This window comes from Lithobates pipiens, unplaced genomic scaffold (assembly GCF_037356315.1).
Source record: "Lithobates pipiens isolate NorthernLeopardFrog02 unplaced genomic scaffold, aLitPip1_a1.2 Scaffold_28, whole genome shotgun sequence".
NCBI lineage: Eukaryota > Metazoa > Chordata > Amphibia > Anura > Ranidae > Lithobates > Lithobates pipiens.
This window is the reverse complement of record NW_027507789.1, coordinates 90,808,080-90,828,230: the sequence shown is the minus strand read 5'-3', so window position 1 is coordinate 90,828,230 and position 20,151 is coordinate 90,808,080.

Below are 20,151 nucleotides of genomic sequence, written 5' to 3'. Positions count from 1 at the left end.
AGTGGAGAGAATGGGTCACAGAAAAAGCAACGGAACACACCATTTGCATGCCTTCTTCAGGAGTTGGGTCTCACGGACGTGTGGAGGATGCATAACCCCGATGCTAGGGTGTTTTCCTGCCAGTCAGCCTCAATAGGGGGTTTATCACGCATTGACCTGGGTCTGGGGAATGAATGTATATTACCTCTGATTGACTCCTCGGAATATCATGAAAGGCAGCTCTCTGACCATTCACCGTTATCTATGGACATTGGCTTGGGGGCGGTCAGGAAAGGGGGCCCTTGGAAACTAAATCCATTCTGGTTATCCCTTCTGCCGCACCCAGATCTGATACAATCTCTCCTGGTTTACTTTTTTCAACAAAATATAGGTTCAACAGACTTGACCACTGTTTCAGAAGCCGCCAAGGCTTACCTTCGCGGTCAATTCATAAGAGGCACTCTATGTAGCTGACCCCAATGATAGTACCAAAAGAATGTGGCTGTCTTCCCAATCTTTGCTCAAAAACCTAACCCTACAACTAGCAGAAAATAAACAGTTCTTTTTAAAGCAAGCTCACTTTGAGGAAGGAGAAAACACAGGTCACATGTTAGCTTTACTAGCCAAATCGCAACAACCAGCGTCACATATGAGAGACAAACAGGGGACACTTTGCTGCTCCACACAGGCCATTATGGAGACATTCAAGCAGTTCTTTCAGGATGTTTATACATCCAAAGTACACCCGTCTACAGAGGAAATTCATTTATTCCTAGATAGATACCACATACCCTGTCTGTCTACGACGGACGCGGACCTGTTGAACGCCCCACTGACCGAGGAGGAATTGTTAGAGGCCCTAATGCATGCACAGAGTGGAAAGGCACCAGGTGCTGATGGCTTTCCATCAGAGGTCTACAAACGCTATACAACACAGCTGATCCCTATCCTTCTTCGGGTCTACAATAGAGCATTTGAAACCGGGCAACTTCCCGCCTCTATGAGTGAGGCGCTGGTGGTAGTCTTGCTGAAACCTGGGAAGGATGCCCTGTTCCCTTATTCTTACAGGCCTATTTCATTACTTACATTCGACGTTAAACTGCTGGCCAGAGTTCTGGCTAACAGATTAGCCAAATGTATTCGAACGGTGATACACAGAGACCAATCTGGTTTTATTCCAACCAGATCGACCGCCCAAAACTTACACAGACTATTTCTCAATTTACAAATCCCTGACGATAACCCGGGTAACAGGGCCATTCTTTCGTTAGACGCGGCCAAAGCGTTTGACAGTGTCGAATGGCCATATCTCTGGGAAACGCTGTTGAGGTTTGGGGTGGGTCCCTCTTTTCTAAAATGGGTTCAATTACTTTACCAGGCCCCAATGGCGAGAATGAGAATTAACGGCGATGTATCCGACCCCTTTAATCTCTTTAGAGGCACTCGACAGGGGTGTCCTCTGTCACCCCTGTTATTTGCTCTTGCGCTTGAACCCTTGGCCATTCATATCAGAGCCTCGCGAGACATCATTGGGTTTCGTCGGGGCCTCAGGCAAGACTTAATTTCTTTGTACGCGGATGATATGCTGATTTATCTTGGGGACACTGACCACTCACTGAAAAATGTGATGCAACTAATAGCGGATTTCGGTGAGCTGTCGGGGTTTAGTATTAATTAGAATAAATCTGTGCTTCTTCCCTTAGACCCCCTACCAAAACCTCTTCCTGAGTGGGCCAAGGACATACTCACGGTGGATGAATTCTGTTATCTAGGGATACAGGTGACAGCAGACCCCAACCAGTACTTTGCTTTAAATTTGGCACCCTTACTTCACAAATTTAGAGGGAAATGCGCTGAATGGGTGAAACTACCTTTGTTGGTCACCGGGAGAGCGAACCTGATTAAAATGGTGTGGGCCTCACAACTCCTGTACGTATTTCATAACTCCCCCATATGGATACCACACAAATGGTTCACGCAAATAGATGCCCAATTTAGAGACTCTCAGGGCTGGCTTAGCCCTTCCTCCTCTAGGCTGGCCACTCAGCTGTCGGCTAATTGCCAGCTCTCTTCTCTTTGCACAGTTACCAGCTGTTCCTGATGATGCTCGTCTGACCTGCCTATTTAAAGCCTTCCAGCTCACTCTTTCCTTTGCCTTCGCGTTGGTCACATCACAAGGAACCATCTCCTGCTGTTTGTTTCAAGACTGGCTTGCTGACATCCCTCCTGGCTTCTTATCCTGCTTGCAGTTGCTCTCCTTGGATCCCTGACGTCTGGACTGGCTGATTACCCGATCTGGTTTGTGAAATTTGGACTGGCTGACTACTGAAATCTGGCTATGCTTGACTTTGCTTTTTTCTATTTACCTTTTATTTTTATTAATAAACAATTGTGATTTGATTGTACTTCTGTCTCTGTCTGTTTCATGGTTCCTGACAGAGACCTAATCTGGGGGAAAAAGTCGGCAAGAATTAGCTTACATTCTTTACAATTAGCGAAAGACCAGGGTGGCTTGGTAGTCCCCCATCCTCGATACTATTATCCCAACTCCAACACTTGGGTGGATGGGGGGAACTGGACGTTGAAGAGCCTATTTGGTCCCTACTAGTCCCACAGGACTCCACACTTACGGCACTGTCACACTTGGATGTGGGTTTAAACCATATAGTACGGTCTCTCCCTACAATAAAGCTCTTAAACACTTTATGGAAGTATGTCAGGTCTCTTATGAATGTAAAAGGAGCTTGCTCCTTCACACCCCATATGGAAGAATAAATATTATAAGGAATTGTATAAACTTACAAGTTTTTGCCAGTGGGAGGTGGTGGGTGTGCAATACATCTCGCAGTTGTTTAGGGGTACAGTATTTAAATCCTTTACAGAACTACAGGAGGAGTTCCCAATTGCCAGGACACAGTTTTATCAATACCTGCAGTTTTGGCATGCAGTCCACAGTGAGCTCAGGCTATCCTCTCTTGCGATAGTGATGCACCCCTTGATGAATGATGTGTTGCTGTCGGGAGACAGGAAGGGCATGATCTCGAGAACATATGTCAGATTACTTAACTCAACTCATGATGCTTCCAAACTGCCCTTGACTTGGAGAAGGATATTGACGGTGAACGGTGGGAGCTTTGTTTGACAGCGGCCCCACTGGTCTCAGTCTCTACCTCACACAGGCTGTCGCACCTATTTTTACTACACAGAGTGTACAGAACTCCATCCAAGTTGCATAAATGGGGGTTTCGTAGCTCCCCGCTATGCCCAAAATGTAACAGAGACGAGGGAGATCTATTAAACATGATGTGGAAATGCCCAAAATTGTTCAGATATTTGAAATATGTTCTAACGACTATATCGCCAGGTATTTCAAACCCCAATTCTGCAGGACCCAGCTGTATGTCTACTTGGCATATTGGAGATTCCCTCTCTCTTGCCGAGTGGCCATACCGCAGTACTATGTTTATTACATCTTTCACGCAAAGCCATTGCGAGATTCTGGATAACTCCAAAAGTCCCAAAAGGAAAAGGATGGGTGGAATTGGTAAACAATATGCTCATGAAAGAAAACAAATTTGGTAAGATACTGGCCAGGGCTCTGAGGGCACGGGCCTTTATCCCGGAGATATTGGGGGAGGGAAACTCTAGGGTTTATGCCACAGAGGAAATAGCGGAGCAGTTTCGTAAATATTATACCTCACTGTATAACCTGCCACGCCAATCCTTGGGAAGGGATAGGTCCCTGGAATGAGAGGCCATTCGGGATTACATCCAGAAATCGGGCCTTCCTCAGCTGCCAGAGGAGGCCTTGACAGCCATGGAAGCGCCCCTTTTGGGGGATGAAGTAACTCGTGCCATTTCCCAAATTTATAGTGGTAAAGCCCCAGGCTCGGACAGGTACTCGCTTCCCTACTACAAGATCTTCGGGGACCTGTTATGCCCGTATTTTTCAGCTGCCTATAACGAGGCCGGAGAGGTTGGGTCTCTTCCGGACGATACCCTATGGGCCTTCATAACGGTGATTCCCAAAAAGGGCAAAGACCCCCTTCACTGCCAAAACTATAGGCCTATCTCCCTCCTCAACGTGGATCTCAAGATCTTCACCAAGGCTCTCTCAATGTGCCTGTCGGAGTGGATACCCTCTCTGGTTCACTTATTCCAGGTGGGTTTTGTGCCCTCGAGGGAGGTGAGGGACAATACCACAAAGGCGATCAACCTGATTCACGCGGCCAAGACACGGAAAACCCCGATGCTACTCCTGTCAACAGACACAGAGAAGGCGGTTGATCGGGTGAATTGGCCTTTTCTATTTGAGACCCCGTGTCAGGTGGGTCTGGGCCAGCGGATGATGCATTGGATAGGGGCCATTTATTCCAATCCTTCGGCCCAAGTGAAGTTAATGGCCAACTGTCGGCCTCGCTCAAGATATCCAACGGAACGAGGCAGGGTTGTCCCCTGTAGCCGTTGATCTTTATCCTGACCAACCCTAACATAACGGGACTTTATCTTAGCGCCACTATGACCTCTAAAATTGCAGCTTTTGCTGATGATTTTCTATTTTTCCTAACCAACCCTCTGACATCCTTACCAAACTTAATGGCGGAAATGCAGAAGTATGGCGAACTTTCATTCTTTAAGGTTAACTACCAGAAATCAGAGGTATTAAATGTCTCTCTGCCGACCTCTCTGGCACCTTTGCTGAGGGCGGACTTCTCCTTTAACCACTTCCCACCCGGCCAATTCACATATACGGCCGGGTGGGAGCCGTCTACTTCTGATAGGCCGTTCAGGGACATCCTTCAGAAGGAGCGGGATCGCGTGTGCGCGTGCCCGCCCAGCGGCGCGATTCTGATGTGCTCATGTCACCCGGACACGGCACATCTCAGATCGGCAGGAGGGCTCTGTTATTGGCCCTCCTGATCACATGACGGCCGTGTCCAATCACGGCCGTCATGTGATGTAAACAAACAGCCAGTTGCTAGGCAATCGGCTCCTCCTCTCCTCACACAGAAGTCATCGCTGAGGAGAGCAGATCGCTGCAACCGGCTGATGATCAGTGAGTATGAGCTGTTTTTTACAGCTTTTTACTCACTGATCACCAGCATAGTGTAAACACACAACACACCACACAGTATAAACACAATGTCCCCACATATGTCCCCAAAACACACATGTCCCCAAAACATACATGTCCCCAAATAATAAAAACACATGTCCCTAATAATAAAAACATGTCCCCCACATATCTCCCACTAAAATCACATGTCCCAATGATTATCTGCACACATATGTACATGATCATTTGCGTACATATGTCCGTGATCACACAAACCAATTATTATACACTTAACGGAATTTTTTTTACCAAAAACATGTAGCAGAATACATTTTGGCTTAAATGTATGACAAAATTCGATTTTATTGGATTTCTTTTAAAATAGAAAAAAGAAAATATTGTTTTTTTCCAAATTGCCGCTTTTTTTGTGCTTAGATCGCAAGAAATAAAAAACGGAGTTGTGAATAAATACCACCAAAATAAAGCTCTATTTATGCGAACAAAATGATAAAAATGTCAATTGGGTACAGTGTAGCATGACCGCGCAATTGTCACTGAAAGCGCTAGAGCGATGAAAGCTGAAAATTGGGCTGGGAAGGAAGGGGACGAAAGTGCCCTGTATTGAAGTGGTTAATTGGGCTAGGTCCAGCATCAAATATTTAGGTATCCACCTGCCGAACAAGATGGAGGCATCTTCCTTCTCAACTTTCCCCCTCTTCTGACAGACATCAAAAAAGATCTCCAAAATTGGCAAAAGGTTATGTTTTCCTGGTTTGGACGCTGTAGTATTGTCAAAATGAACATTATGCCCAGAATATTATATCACTTACAGGCTCACCCAATTAAAATACAGAGCGTCTATCTCTGTGCGGTAAATAGAGCATTAGTTACGTTTATTTGGGCCCAAAAAACACCAAGACTTAGGCAATCTATTCTACATCTACCAAAACAGCAGGGAGGGATGGCTTTTCTTGATGTAAACTTGTACCATATGGCATGTCATATGACGAGATTTATAGATTGGGGCCGTTACGGAACACTTAAACAATGGGTCCAGGTGGAGTGGCTCCTCTTAGGAGTGGATTTGGAGGGACCACCCTGGTGTCAGCAGAATCTTCCAAGTCGCACTATACTTCATCCCACGGTGGGTGAAACGTGGCGGGTAATCCAAAAAGCAATTTGAGAGAATTCGGTGGCACCAGGGATCAAGTCCTGGGGAAAAAAGTGTGGGAACTCCCACCCAAGATCCACTCCCCCCCATCAAAAAAAAAAATTATACGCTCATATGCACAAACACTTCAAAAGTGGTATTTTTCATCCAATTTTTCTATTATGTGTATGATGCTTAACTTAGTACATAAAAAAACAATTCTCAATAAACATAAATACGGTAATTCTCAGAATAATCAGCATTCATTCAATTGTGCTTCCATCCAAATGTGAACTTAGTGTTCTGATCTTTATTGGGAAATTTTATTTTGTATATAGAGTGTTTATGTGGTGAGTTTACACTTTTCATTGAACAGAGTTTAGATAACACAGGGTTAAACGGAAAGGTCATGAATGAACTGCTCATTAACTGGACAGAATGTTTGGGGATGTGTTCCTGCTTAGGAGATGTATGTTAGCTTGGGGGGCTGCAAACTCTGCAGGGCTCCAACACACACTCGCTGCTATTCCAACCTAAGCTTTTTCCACATAAACTTCCCTCCTGGCATTAAACTTTGCCAGGTATTTGCAGGGTATTGCAGAGTATTGGCAGGGTATATATTGCAGAGAATTGGCAGGGTATTGCAGAGTACTGGCAGGGTATGTATTGCAGAGTATTGGCAGGGTATTGCAGAGTATTGGCAAGGTGTGTATTGCAGAGTATTGGCAGGGTATGTATTGCAGAGTAGAGGCAGAGTATTGCAGAGTAATGGCAGGGTATGTATTGCAGAGTATTGGCAGGGTATTGCAGAGTATTAGCAGGATATTTCAGAGTATTGGCAGGGTATTGCAGAGTCCTGGCAGGGTATGTATAGCAGAGAATTGGCAGGGTATTGCAGAGTATTGGCAGGGTATTGCAGAGTATTGTTAGGGTATTGCAGAGTACTGGCAGGGTATGTATTGCAGAGTATTGGCAGGGTATTGCAGAGTATTGGCAAGGTGTGTATTGCAGAGTATTGGCAGGGTATGTATTGCAGAGTAGAGGCAGAGTATTGCAGAGTAATGGCAGGGTATGTATTGCAGAGTATTGGCAGGGTATTGCAGAGTATTAGCAGGATATTTCAGAGTATTGGCAGGGTATTGCAGAGTCCTGGCAGGGTATGTATAGCAGAGAATTGGCAGGGTATTGCAGAGTATTGGCAGGGTATTGCAGAGTATTGTTAGGGTATTGCAGAGTACTGGCAGGGTATGTATTGCAGAGTATTGGCAGGGTATTGCAGAGTATTGGCAGGGTATTGCAGAGTATTGGCAGGGTATGTATTTCAGAATATTGGCAGAGTATTGCAGAGTAATGGCAGGGTATGTATAGCAGAGAATTGGCAGGGTATTGCAGAGTATTGGCAGGGTATTGCAGAGTATTGGCAGGGTATTGCGGAGTACTGGCAGGGTATGTATTGCAGAGTATTGGCAGGGTATTGCAGAGTATTGGCAGGGTATTGCAGAGTACTGGCAGGGTATATATTGCATAGAATTGGCAGGGTATTGCAGAGAACTGGCAGGGTATGTATTGCAGAGAATTGGCAGGGTATTGCAGAGTATTGGCAGGGTATTGCAGAGTATTGGCAGGGTATATATTGCAGAGAATTGGCAGGGTATTGCAGAGTACTGGCAGGCTATGTATTGAAGAGTATTGGCAGGGTATTGCAGAGTATTGGCAGGGTATGTATTGCAGAGTATTGGCAGGGTATGTATTTCAGAGTATTGGCAGAGTATTGCAGAGAATGGCAGGGTATGTATTGCAGAGTATTGGCAGGGTATTGCAGAGTATTGGCAGGGTATTTCAGAGTATTGGCAGGGTATTGCAGAGTTCTGGCAGGGTATGTATAGCAGAGAATTGGCAGGGTATTGCAGAGTATTGGCAGGGTATTGCAGAGTATTGGCAGGGTATTGCAGAGTACTGGCAGGGTATGTATTGCAGAGAATTGGCAGGGTATTGCAGAGTATTGGCAGGGTATTGCAGAGTATTGGCAGGGTATATATTGCAGAGAATTGGCAGGGTATTGCAGAGTACTGGCAGGCTATGTATTGAAGAGTATTGGCAGGGTATTGCAGAGTATTGGCAGGGTATGTATTGCAGAGTATTGGCAGGGTATGTATTTCAGAGTATTGGCAGAGTATTGCAGAGAATGGCAGGGTATGTATTGCAGAGTATTGGCAGGGTATTGCAGAGTATTGGCAGGGTATTTCAGAGTATTGGCAGGGTATGTATTGCGGAGTATTGGCAGGGTATTGAAGAGTATTGGCAGGGTATTGCAGAGTACTGGCAGGGTATGTATTGCAGAGAATTGGCAGGGTATTGCAGAGTATTGGCAGGGTATTGCAGAGTACTGGCAGGGTATGTATTGCAGAGTATTGGCATGGTATTGCAGAGTATTGGCAGGGTATGTATTGCAGAGTATTGGCAGGGTATGTATTTCAGAGTATTGGCAGAGTATTGCAGAGTAATGGCAGGGTATGTATAGCAGAGAATTGGCAGGGTATTGCAGAGTATTGGCAGGGTATTGCAGAGTATTGTTAGGGTATTGCATTTCAGAGTATTGGCAGAGTATTGCAGAGTACTGGCAGGGTATGTATTGCAGAGTATTGGCAGGGTATTGCAGAGTATTGGCAGGGTATTGCAGAGTACTGGCAGGGTATATATTGCATAGAATTGGCAGGGTATTGCAGAGTATTGGCAGGGTATTGCAGAGTACTGGCAGGGTATGTATTGCAGAGTATTGGCATGGTATTGCAGAGTATTGGCAGGGTATGTATTGCAGAGTATTGGCAGGGTATGTATTTCAGAGTATTGGCAGAGTATTGCAGAGTAATGGCAGGGTATGTATAGCAGAGTATTGGCATGGTATTGCAGAGTATTGGCAGGGTATGTATTGCAGAGTATTGGCAGGGTATGTATTTCAGAGTATTGGCAGAGTATTGCAGAGTACTGGCAGGGTATGTATTGCAGAGTATTGGCAGGGTATTGCAGAGTATTGGCAGGGTATTTCAGAGTACTGGCAGGGTATGTATTGCAGAGAATTGGCAGGGTATTGCAGAGTATTGGCAGGGTATTGCAGAGTACTGGCAGGGTATGTATTGCAGAGTATTGGCAGGGTATTGCAGAGTATTGGCAGGGAATGTATTGCAGAGTATTGGCAGGGTATGTATTTCAGAGTATTGGCAGAGTATTGCAGAGTAATGGCAGGGTATGTATAGCAGAGAATTGGCAGGGTATTGCAGAGTATTAGCAGGGTATTGCAGAGTATTGTTAGGGTATTGCAGAGTACTGGCAGGGTATGTATTGCAGAGTATTGGCAGGGTATTGCAGAATATTGTCAGGGTGTTGCAGAGTACTGGCAGGGTATGTATTGCAGAGCATTGGCCGGGTATTGTAGAGTACTGGCAGGGTGTGTATTGCAGAGCATTGGCAGGGAATTGCAGAGTATTGGCAGGGTATATATTGCAGAGAATTGGCAGGGTATTGCAGAGTACTGACAGGGTATGTATTGCAGAGTATTGGCAGGGTATTGCAGAGTATTGGCAGGGTATGTATTGCAGAGTATTGGCAGGGTGTGTATTTCAGAGTATTGGCAGAGTATTGCAGAGTAATGGCAGGGTATGTATTTCAGAGTATTGGCAGGGTATTGCAGAGTATTGGCAGGGTATTTCAGAGTATTGGCAGGGTATTGCAGAGTCCTGGCAGGGTATGTATAGCAGATAATTGGCAGGGTATTACAGAGTATTGGCAGGGTATTGCAGGGTATTGGCAGGGTATTGCAGAGTGTTGGCAAGGTATGTATTGCAGAGTATTGGCAGGGTATTGCAGAGTATTGGCAGGGTATTGCAGAGTACTGGCAGGGTATGTATTGCAGAGAATTGGCAGGGTATTGCAGAGAATTGGCAGTGTATTGCAGAGTATTGGCAGGGTATTGCGGAGTACTGCCAAGGTATGTATTGCAGAGTATTGGCAGGGTATTGCAGAGTAATGGCAGGGTATTGCAGAATATTGGCAGGGTATTGCAGATTGCTGGCAGGGTATGTATTGCAGAGAATTGGCAGGGTATTGCAGAGTATTGGCAGGCTTTTGCAGAGTACTGGCAGGGTATGTATTGCAGAGTATTGGCACGGTATTGCAGAGTACTGGCAGGGTGTGTATTGCAGAGTATTGGCAGGGTATTGCAGAGTATTGGCAGGGTATATATTGCAGAGAATTGGCAGGGTATTGCAGAGTATTGGCAGGGTATTGCAGAGTACTGGCAGGGTATGTATTGCAGAGAATTGGCAGGGTATTGCAGAGTATTGGCAGGGTATTGCAGAGTATTGGCAGGGTATATATTGCAGAGAATTGGCAGGGTATTGCAGAGTACTGGCAGGCTATGTATTGAAGAGTATTGGCAGGGTATTGCAGAGTATTGGCAGGGTATGTATTGCAGAGTATTGGCAGGGTATGTATTTCAGAGTATTGGCAGAGTATTGCAGAGAATGGCAGGGTATGTATTGCAGAGTATTGGCAGGGTATTGAAGAGTATTGGCAGGGTATTGCAGAGTACTGGCAGGGTATGTATTGCAGAGAATTGGCAGGGTATTGCAGAGTAATGGCAGGGTATTGCAGAGTACTGGCAGGGTATGTATTGCAGAGTATTGGCATGGTATTGCAGAGTATTGGCAGGGTATGTATTGCAGAGTATTGGCAGGGTATGTATTTCAGAGTATTGGCAGAGTATTGCAGAGTAATGGCAGGGTATGTATAGCAGAGAATTGGCAGGGTATTGCAGAGTATTGGCAGGGTATTGCAGAGTATTGTTAGGGTATTGCAGAGTACTGGCAGGGTATGTATTGCAGAGTATTGGCAGGGTATTGCAGAGTATTGGCAGGGTATTGCAGAGTACTGGCAGGGTATATATTGCATAGAATTGGCAGGGTATTGCAGAGTTTTGGCAGGGTATTGCAGAGTACTGGCAGGGTATGCATTGCAGAAAATTGGCAGGGTATTGCAGAGTATTGGCAGGGTATTGCAGAGTATTGGCAGGGTATATATTGCAGAGAATTGGCAGGGTATTGCAGAGTACTGGCAGGCTATGTATTGAAGAGTATTGGCAGGGTATTGCAGAGTATTGGCAGGGTATGTATTGCAGAGTATTCGCAGGGTATATATTTCAGAGTATTGGCAGAGTATTGCAGAGAATGGCAGGGTATGTATTGCAGAGTATTGGCAGGGTATTGCAGAGTATTGGCAGGGTATTTCAGAGTACTGGCAGGGTATGTATTGCAGAGAATTGGCAGGGTATTGCAGAGTATTGGCAGGGTATTGCAGAGTGCTGGCAGGGTATGTATTGCAGAGTATTGGCAGGGTATTGCAGAGTATTGGCAGGGAATGTATTGCAGTGTATTGGCAGGGTATGTATTTCAGAGTATTGGCAGAGTATTGCAGAGTAATGGCAGGGTATGTATAGCAGAGAATTGGCAGGGTATTGCAGAGTATTAGCAGGGTATTGCAGAGTATTAGCAGGGTATTGCAGAGTACTGGCAGGGTATGTATTGCAGAGTATTGGCAGGGCATTGCAGAGTATTGGCAGGGTATTGCAGAATATTGTCAGGGTGTTGCAGAGTACTGGCAGGGTATGTATTGCAGAGCATTGGCCGGGTATTGTAGAGTACTGGCAGGGTGTGTATTGCAGAGCATTGGCAGGGAATTGCAGAGTATTGGCAGGGTATATATTGCAGAGAATTGGCAGGGTATTGCAGAGTACTGACAGGGTATGTATTGCAGAGTATTGGCAGGGTATTGCAGAGTATTGGCAGGGTATGTATTGCAGAGTATTGGCAGGGTGTGTATTTCAGAGTATTGGCAGAGTATTGCAGAGTAATGGCAGGGTATGTATTTCAGAGTATTGGCAGGGTATTGCAGAGTATTGGCAGGGTATTTCAGAGTATTGGCAGGGTATTGCAGAGTCCTGGCAGGGTATGTATAGCAGATAATTGGCAGGGTATTACAGAGTATTGGCAGGGTATTGCAGGGTATTGGCAGGGTATTGCAGAGTGTTGGCAAGGTATGTATTGCAGAGTATTGGCAGGGTATTGCAGAGTATTGGCAGGGTATTGCAGAGTACTGGCAGGGTATGTATTGCAGAGAATTGGCAGGGTATTGCAGAGAATTGGCAGTGTATTGCAGAGTATTGGCAGGGTATTGCGGAGTACTGCCACGGTATGTATTGCAGAGTATTGGCAGGGTATTGCAGAGTAATGGCAGGGTATTGCAGAATATTGGCAGGGTATTGCAGATTGCTGGCAGGGTATGTATTGCAGAGAATTGGCAGGGTATTGCAGAGTATTGGCAGGCTTTTGCAGAGTACTGGCAGGGTATGTATTGCAGAGTATTGGCACGGTATTGCAGAGTACTGGCAGGGTGTGTATTTCAGAGTATTGGCAGGGTATTGCAGAGTATTGGCAAGGTATATATTGCAGAGAATTGGCAGGGTATTGCAGAGTATTGGCAGGGTATTGCAGAGTAATGGCAGGGTATGTATTGCAGAGAATTGGCAGGGTATTGCAGAGTATTGGCAGGGTATTGCGGAGTACTGCCAAGGTATGTATTGCAGAGTATTGGCAGGGTATTGCAGAGTAATGGCAGGGTATTGCAGAATATTGGCAGGGTATTGCAGATTGCTGGCAGGGTATGTATTGTAGAGAATTGGCAGGGTATTGCAGAGTATTGGCAGGGTATTGCAGAGTACTGGCAGGGTATGTATTGCAGAGTATTGGCAGGGTATTGCAGAGTATTGGCAGGGTATATATTGCAGAGAATTGGCAGGGTATTGCAGAGTACTGGCAGGGTATGTATTGCAGAGTAGTGGCAGGGTATTGCAGAGTATTGGCAAGGTGTGTATTGCAGAGTATTGGCAGGGTATGTATTGCAGAGTATAGGCAGAGTATTGCAGAGTAATGGCAGGGTATGTATTGCAGAGTATTGGCAGGGTATTGCAGAGTATTGGCAGGGTATTTCAGAGTATTGGCAGGGTATTGCAGAGTACTGGCAGGGTATGTATTGCAGAGAATTGGCAGGGTATTGCAGAGTATTTGCAGGGTATTTCAGAGTATTGGCAGGGTATATATTGCAGAGAATTGGCAGGATATTGCAGAGTACTGGCAGGGTATGTATTGAAGAGTATTGGCAGGGTATTGCGGAGTACTGCCAAGGTATGTATTGCAGAGTATTGGCAGGGTATTGCAGAGTAATGGCAGGGTATTGCAGAATATTGGCAGGGTATTGCAGATTGCTGGCAGGGTATGTATTGCAGAGAATTGGCAGGGTATTGCAGAGTATTGGCAGGCTTTTGCAGAGTACTGGCAGGGTATGTATTGCAGAGTATTGGCACGGTATTGCAGAGTACTGGCAGGGTGTGTATTTCAGAGTATTGGCAGGGTATTGCAGAGTATTGGCAGGGTATATATTGCAGAGAATTGGCAGGGTATTGCAGAGTATTGGCAGGGTATTGCAGAGTAATGGCAGGGTATGCATTGCAGAGAATTGGCAGGGTATTGCAGAGTATTGGCAGGGTATTGCGGAGTACTGCCAAGGTATGTATTGCAGAGTATTGGCAGGGTATTGCAGAGTAATGGCAGGGTATTGCAGAATATTGGCAGGGTATTGCAGATTGCTGGCAGGGTATGTATTGCAGAGAATTGGCAGGGTATTGCAGAGTATTGGCAGGGTATTGCAGAGTACTGGCAGGGTATGTATTGCAGAGTATTGGCAGGGTATTGCAGAGTATTGGCAGGGTATATATTGCAGAGAATTGGCAGGGTATTGCAGAGTACTGGCAGGGTATGTATTGCAGAGTAGTGGCAGGGTATTGCAGAGTATTGGCAAGGTGTGTATTGCAGAGTATTGGCAGGGTATGTATTGCAGAGTATAGGCAGAGTATTGCAGAGTAATGGCAGGGTATGTATTGCAGAGTATTGGCAGGGTATTGCAGAGTATTGGCAGGGTATTTCAGAGTATTGGCAGGGTATTGCAGAGTACTGGCAGGGTATGTATTGCAGAGAATTGGCAGGGTATTGCAGAGTATTTGCAGGGTATTGCAGAGTATTGGCAGGGTATATATTGCAGAGAATTGGCAGGATATTGCAGAGTACTGGCAGGGTATGTATTGAAGAGTATTGGCAGGGTATTGCAGAGTATTGGCAGGGTATGTATTGCAGAGTATTGGCAGGGTATGTATTTCAGAGTATTGGCAGAGTATTGCAGAGTAATGGCAGGGTATGTATTGCAGAGTATTGGCAGGGTATTGCAGAGTATTGGCAGGGTATTTCAGAGTATTGGCAGGGTATTGCAGAGTTCTGGCAGGGTATGTATAGCTGAGAAATGGCAGGGTATTGCAGAGTATTGGCAGGGTATTGCAGAGTATTGGCAGGGTATTGCAGAGTACTGGCAGGGTATGTATTGCAGAGTATTGGCAGGGTATTGCAGAGTACTGGCAGGGTATGTATTGCAGAGTATTGGCAGGGTATTGCAGAGTATTGGCAGGGTATGTATTGCAGAGTATTGGCAGGGTGTGTATTTCAGAGTATTGGCAGAGTATTGCAGAGTAATGGCAGGGTATGTATTGCAGAGTATTGGCAGGGTATTGCAGAGTATTGGCAGGGTATTTCAGAGTATTGGCAGGGTATTGCAGAGTCCTGGCAGGGTATGTATTGCAGAGAATTGGCAGGGTATTGCAGAGTATTGGCAGGGTATTGCAGAGTGTTGGCAAGGTATGTATTGCAGAGTATTGGCAGGGTATTGCAGAGTATTGGCAGGGTATTGCAGAGTACTGGCAGGGTATGTATTGCAGAGAATTGGCAGGGTATTGCAGAGTATTGGCAGGGTATTGCAGAGTATTGTCAGGGTATTGCAGAGTACTGGCAGGGTATGTATTGCAGAGTATTGGCAGGGCATTGCAGAGTATTGGCAGGGAATTGCAGAATATTGTCAGGGTGTTGCAGAGTACTGGCAGGGTATGTATTGCAGAGCATTGGCCGGGTATTGCAGAGTACTGGCAGGGTGTGTATTGCAGAGCATTGGCAGGGTATTGCAGAGTATTAGCAGGGTATATATTTTAGAGAATTGGCCGGGTATTGCAGAGTACTGGCAGGGTATGTATTTCAGAGTATTGGCAGGGTATTGCAGAGTATTGGCAGGGTATGTATTGCAGAGTATTGGCAGGGTATGTATTCCAGAGTATTGGCAGAGCATTGCAGAGTAATGGCAGGGTATGTATTTCAGAGTATTGGCAGGGTATTGCAGAGTATTGGCAGGGTATTTCAGAGTATTGGCAGGGTATTGCAGAGTCCTGGCAGGGTATGTATAGCAAAGAATTGGAAGGGTATTACAGAGTATTGGCAGGGTATTGCAGAGTATTGGCAGGGTATTGCAGAGTGTTGGCAAGGTATGTATTGCAGAGTATTGGCAGGGTATTGCAGTGTATTGGCAGGGTATTGCAGAGCACTGGCAGGGTATGTATTGCACAGAATTGGCAGGGTATTGCAGATTATTGGCAGGGTATTGCAGAGTACTGGCAGGGTATGTATTGCAGAGTATTGGCAGGGTATTGCAGAGTATTGGCAGGGTAATGCAGAATATTGGCAGAGTATTGCTGATTACTGGCAGGGTATGTATTGCAGAGAATTGGCAGGGTATTGCAGAGTATTGGCAGGGTATTGCAGAGTACTGGCAGGGTATGTATTGCAGAATATTGGCACGGTATTGCCGAGTACTGGCAGGGTGTGTATTGCAGAGTATTGGCAGGGTATTGCAGAGTATTGGCAGGGTATATATTGCAGAGAATTGGCAGGGTATTGCAGAGTTCTGGCAGGGTATGTAATGCAGAGTATTGGCAAGGTGTGTATTGCAGAGTACTGGCAGGGTATGTATTGCAGAGTATAGGCAGAGTATTGCAGAGTAATGCAGGGTATGTATTGCAGAGTATTGGTACGGTATTGCAGAGTATTGGCAGGGTATTTCAGAGTATTGGCAGGGTATTGCAGAGTCCTGGCAGGGTATGTATAGCAGAGAATTGGCAGGGTATTGCAGAGTATTGGCAGGGTATTGCAGAGTGTTGGCAAGGTATGTATTGCAGAGTATTGGCAGGGTATTGCAGAGTACTGGCAGGGTATGTATTGCATAGAATTGGCAGGGTATTGCAGAGTATTGGCAGGGTATTGCAGAGTACTGGCAGGGTATGTATTGCAGAGAATTGGCAGGGTATTGCAGAGTATTGGCAGGGTATATGTTGCAGAGAATTGGCAGGGTATTGCAGAGTACTGGCAGGGTATGTATTGAAGAGTATTGGCAGGGTATTGCAGAGTATTGGCAGGGTATGTATTTCAGAGTATTGGCAGAGTATTGCAGAGTAATGGCAGGGTATGTATTGCAGAGTATTGGCAGGGTATTGCAGAGTATTGGCAGGGTATTTCAGAGTATTGGCAGGGTATTGCAGAGTTCTGGCAGGGTATGTATAGCAGAGAATTGGCAGGGTATTGCAGAATATTGGCAGGGTATTGCAGAGTATTGGCAGGGTATTACAGAGTACTGGCAGGGTATGTATTGCAGAGTATTGGCAGGGTATTGCAGAATACTGGCAGGGTATGTATTGCAGAGTATTGGCAGGGTATTGCAGAGTATTGGCAAGGTGTGTATTGCAGAGCATTGGCAGGGTATGTATTGCAGAGCATAGGCAGAGTATTGCAGAGTATTGTCAGGGTATTGCAGACTACTGGCAGGGTATGTATTGCAGAGTATTGGCAGGGCATTGCAGAGTATTGGCAGGGTATTGCAGAATATTGTCAGGGTGTTGCAGAGTACTGGCAGGGTATGTATTGCAGAGCATTGGCCGGGTATTGCAGAGTACTGGCAGGGTGTGTATTGCAGAGCATTGGCAGGGTATTGCAGAGTATTGGCAGGGTATATATTGCAGAGTATTGGCAGGGTATTGCAGAATACTGGCAGGGTATGTATTGCAGAGTATTGGCAGGGTATTGCAGAGTATTGGCAGGGTATGTATTGCAGAGTATTGGCAGGGTATGTATTTCAGAGTATTGGCAGAGTATTGCAGAGTAATGGCAGGGTATGTATTGCAGAGTATTGGCAGGGTATTGCAGAGTATTGGCAGGGTATTTCAGAGTATTGGCAGGGTATTGCAGAGTATTGGCAGGGTATTGCAGAGTATTGGCAGGGTATTGCAGAGTACTGGCAGGGTATGTATTGCAGAATATTGGCACGGTATTGCCGAGTACTGGCAGGGTGTGTATTGCAGAGTATTGGCAGGGTATTGCAGAGTATTGGCAGGGTATATATTGCAGAGAATTGGCAGGGTATTGCAGAGTTCTGGCAGGGTATGTATTGCAGAGTATTGGCAAGGTGTGTATTGCAGAGTACTGGCAGGGTATGTATTGCAGAGTATAGGCAGAGTATTGCAGAGTAATGGCAGGGTATGTATTGCAGAGTATTGGTACGGTATTGCAGAGTATTGGCAGGGTATTTCAGAGTATTGGCAGGGTATTGCAGAGTCCTGGCAGGGTATGTATAGCAGAGAATTGGCAGGGTATTGCAGACTATTGGCAGGGTATTGCAGAGTGTTGGCAGGGTATTGCAGAGTGTTGGCAAGGTATGTATTGCAGAGTATTGGCAGGGTATTGCAGAGTACTGGCAGGGTATGTATTGCATAGAATTGGCAGGGTATTGCAGAGTATTGGCAGGGTATTGCAGAGTACTGGCAGGGTATGTATTGCAGAGTATTGGCAGGGTATTGCAGAGTATTGGCAGGGTATGTATTGCAGAGTATTGGCAGGGTATGTATTTCAGAGTATTGGCAGAGTATTGCAGAGTAATGGCAGGGTATGTATTGCAGAGTATTGGCAGGGTATTGCAGAGTATTGGCAGGGTATTTCAGAGTATTGGCAGGGTATTGCAGAGTATTGGCAGGGTATTGCAGAGTACTGGCAGGGTATGTATTGCAGAATATTGGCACGGTATTGCCGAGTACTGGCAGGGTGTGTATTGCAGAGTATTGGCAGGGTATTGCAGAGTATTGGCAGGGTATATATTGCAGAGAATTGGCAGGGTATTGCAGAGTTCTGGCAGGGTATGTATTGCAGAGTATTGGCAAGGTGTGTATTGCAGAGTACTGGCAGGGTATGTATTGCAGAGTATAGGCAGAGTATTGCAGAGTAATGGCAGGGTATGTATTGCAGAGTATTGGTACGGTATTGCAGAGTATTGGCAGGGTATTTCAGAGTATTGGCAGGGTATTGCAGAGTCCTGGCAGGGTATGTATAGCAGAGAATTGGCAGGGTATTGCAGAGTATTGGCAGGGTATTGCAGAGTGTTGGCAGGGTATTGCAGAGTGTTGGCAAGGTATGTATTGCAGAGTATTGGCAGGGTATTGCAGAGTACTGGCAGGGTATGTATTGCAGAGAATTGGCAGGGTATTGCAGAGTATTGGCAGGGTATTGCAGAGTACTGGCAGGGTATGTATTGCAGAGAATTGGCAGGGTATTGCAGAGTATTGGCAGGGTATATATTGCAGAGAATTGGCAGGGTATTGCAGAGTACTGGCAGGGTATGTATTGAAGAGTATTGGCAGGGTATTGCAGAGTATTGGCAGGGTATGTATTTCAGAGTATTGGCAGAGTATTGCAGAGTAATGGCAGGGTATGTATTGCAGAGTATTGGCAGGGTATTGCAGAGTATTGGCAGGGTATTTCAGAGTATTGGCAGGGTATTGCAGAGTTCTGGCAGGGTATGTATAGCAGAGAATTGGCAGGGTATTGCAGAATATTGGCAGGGTATTGCAGAGTATTGGCAGGGTATTACAGAGTACTGGCAGGGTATGTATTGCAGAGTATTGGCAGGGTATTGCAGAATACTGGCAGGGTATGTATTGCAGAGTATTGGCAGGGTATTGCAGAGTATTGGCAAGGTGTGTATTGCAGAGCATTGGCAGGGTATGTATTGCAGAGCAATGGCAGAGTATTGCAGAGTATTGTCAGGGTATTGCAGACTACTGGCAGGGTATGTATTGCAGAGTATTGGCAGGGCATTGCAGAGTATTGGCAGGGTATTGCAGAATATTGTCAGGGTGTTGCAGAGTACTGGCAGGGTATGTATTGCAGAGCATTGGCCGGGTATTGCAGAGTACTGGCAGGGTGTGTATTGCAGAGCATTGGCAGGGTATTGCAGAGTATTGGCAGGGTATATATTGCAGAGTATTGGCAGGGATATTGCAGAATACTGGCAGGGTATGTATTGCAGAGTATTGGCAGGGTATTGCAGAGTATTGGCAGGGTATGTATTGCAGAGTATTGGCAGGGTATGTATTTCAGAGTATTGGCAGAGTATTGCAGAGTAATGGCAGGGTATGTATTGCAGAGTATTGGCAGGGTATTGCAGAGTATTGGCAGGGTATTTCAGAGTATTGGCAGGGTATTGCAGAGTATTGGCAGGGTATTGCAGAGTATTGGCAGGGTATTGCAGAATATTGTCAGGGTGTTGCAGAGTACTGGCAGGGTATGTATTGCAGAGCATTGGCCGGGTATTGCAGAGTACTGGCAGGGTGTGTATTGCAGAGCATTGGCAGGGTATTGCAGAGTATTGGCAGGGTATATATTGCAGAGTATTGGCAGGGTATGTATTGCAGAGTATTGGCAGGGTATGTATTGCAGAGTATTGTTAGAGTATTGCAGAGTAATGGCAGGGTATGTATTTCAGAGTATTGGCAGGGTATTGCAGAGTATTGGCAGGGTATTTCAGAGTATTGGCAGGGTATTGCAGAATCCTGGCAGGGTATGTATAGCAGAGAATTAGCAGGGTATTACAGAGTATTGGCAGGGTATTGCAGTGTATTGGCAGGGTATTGCAGAGTGTTGGCAAGGTATGTATTGCAGAGTAT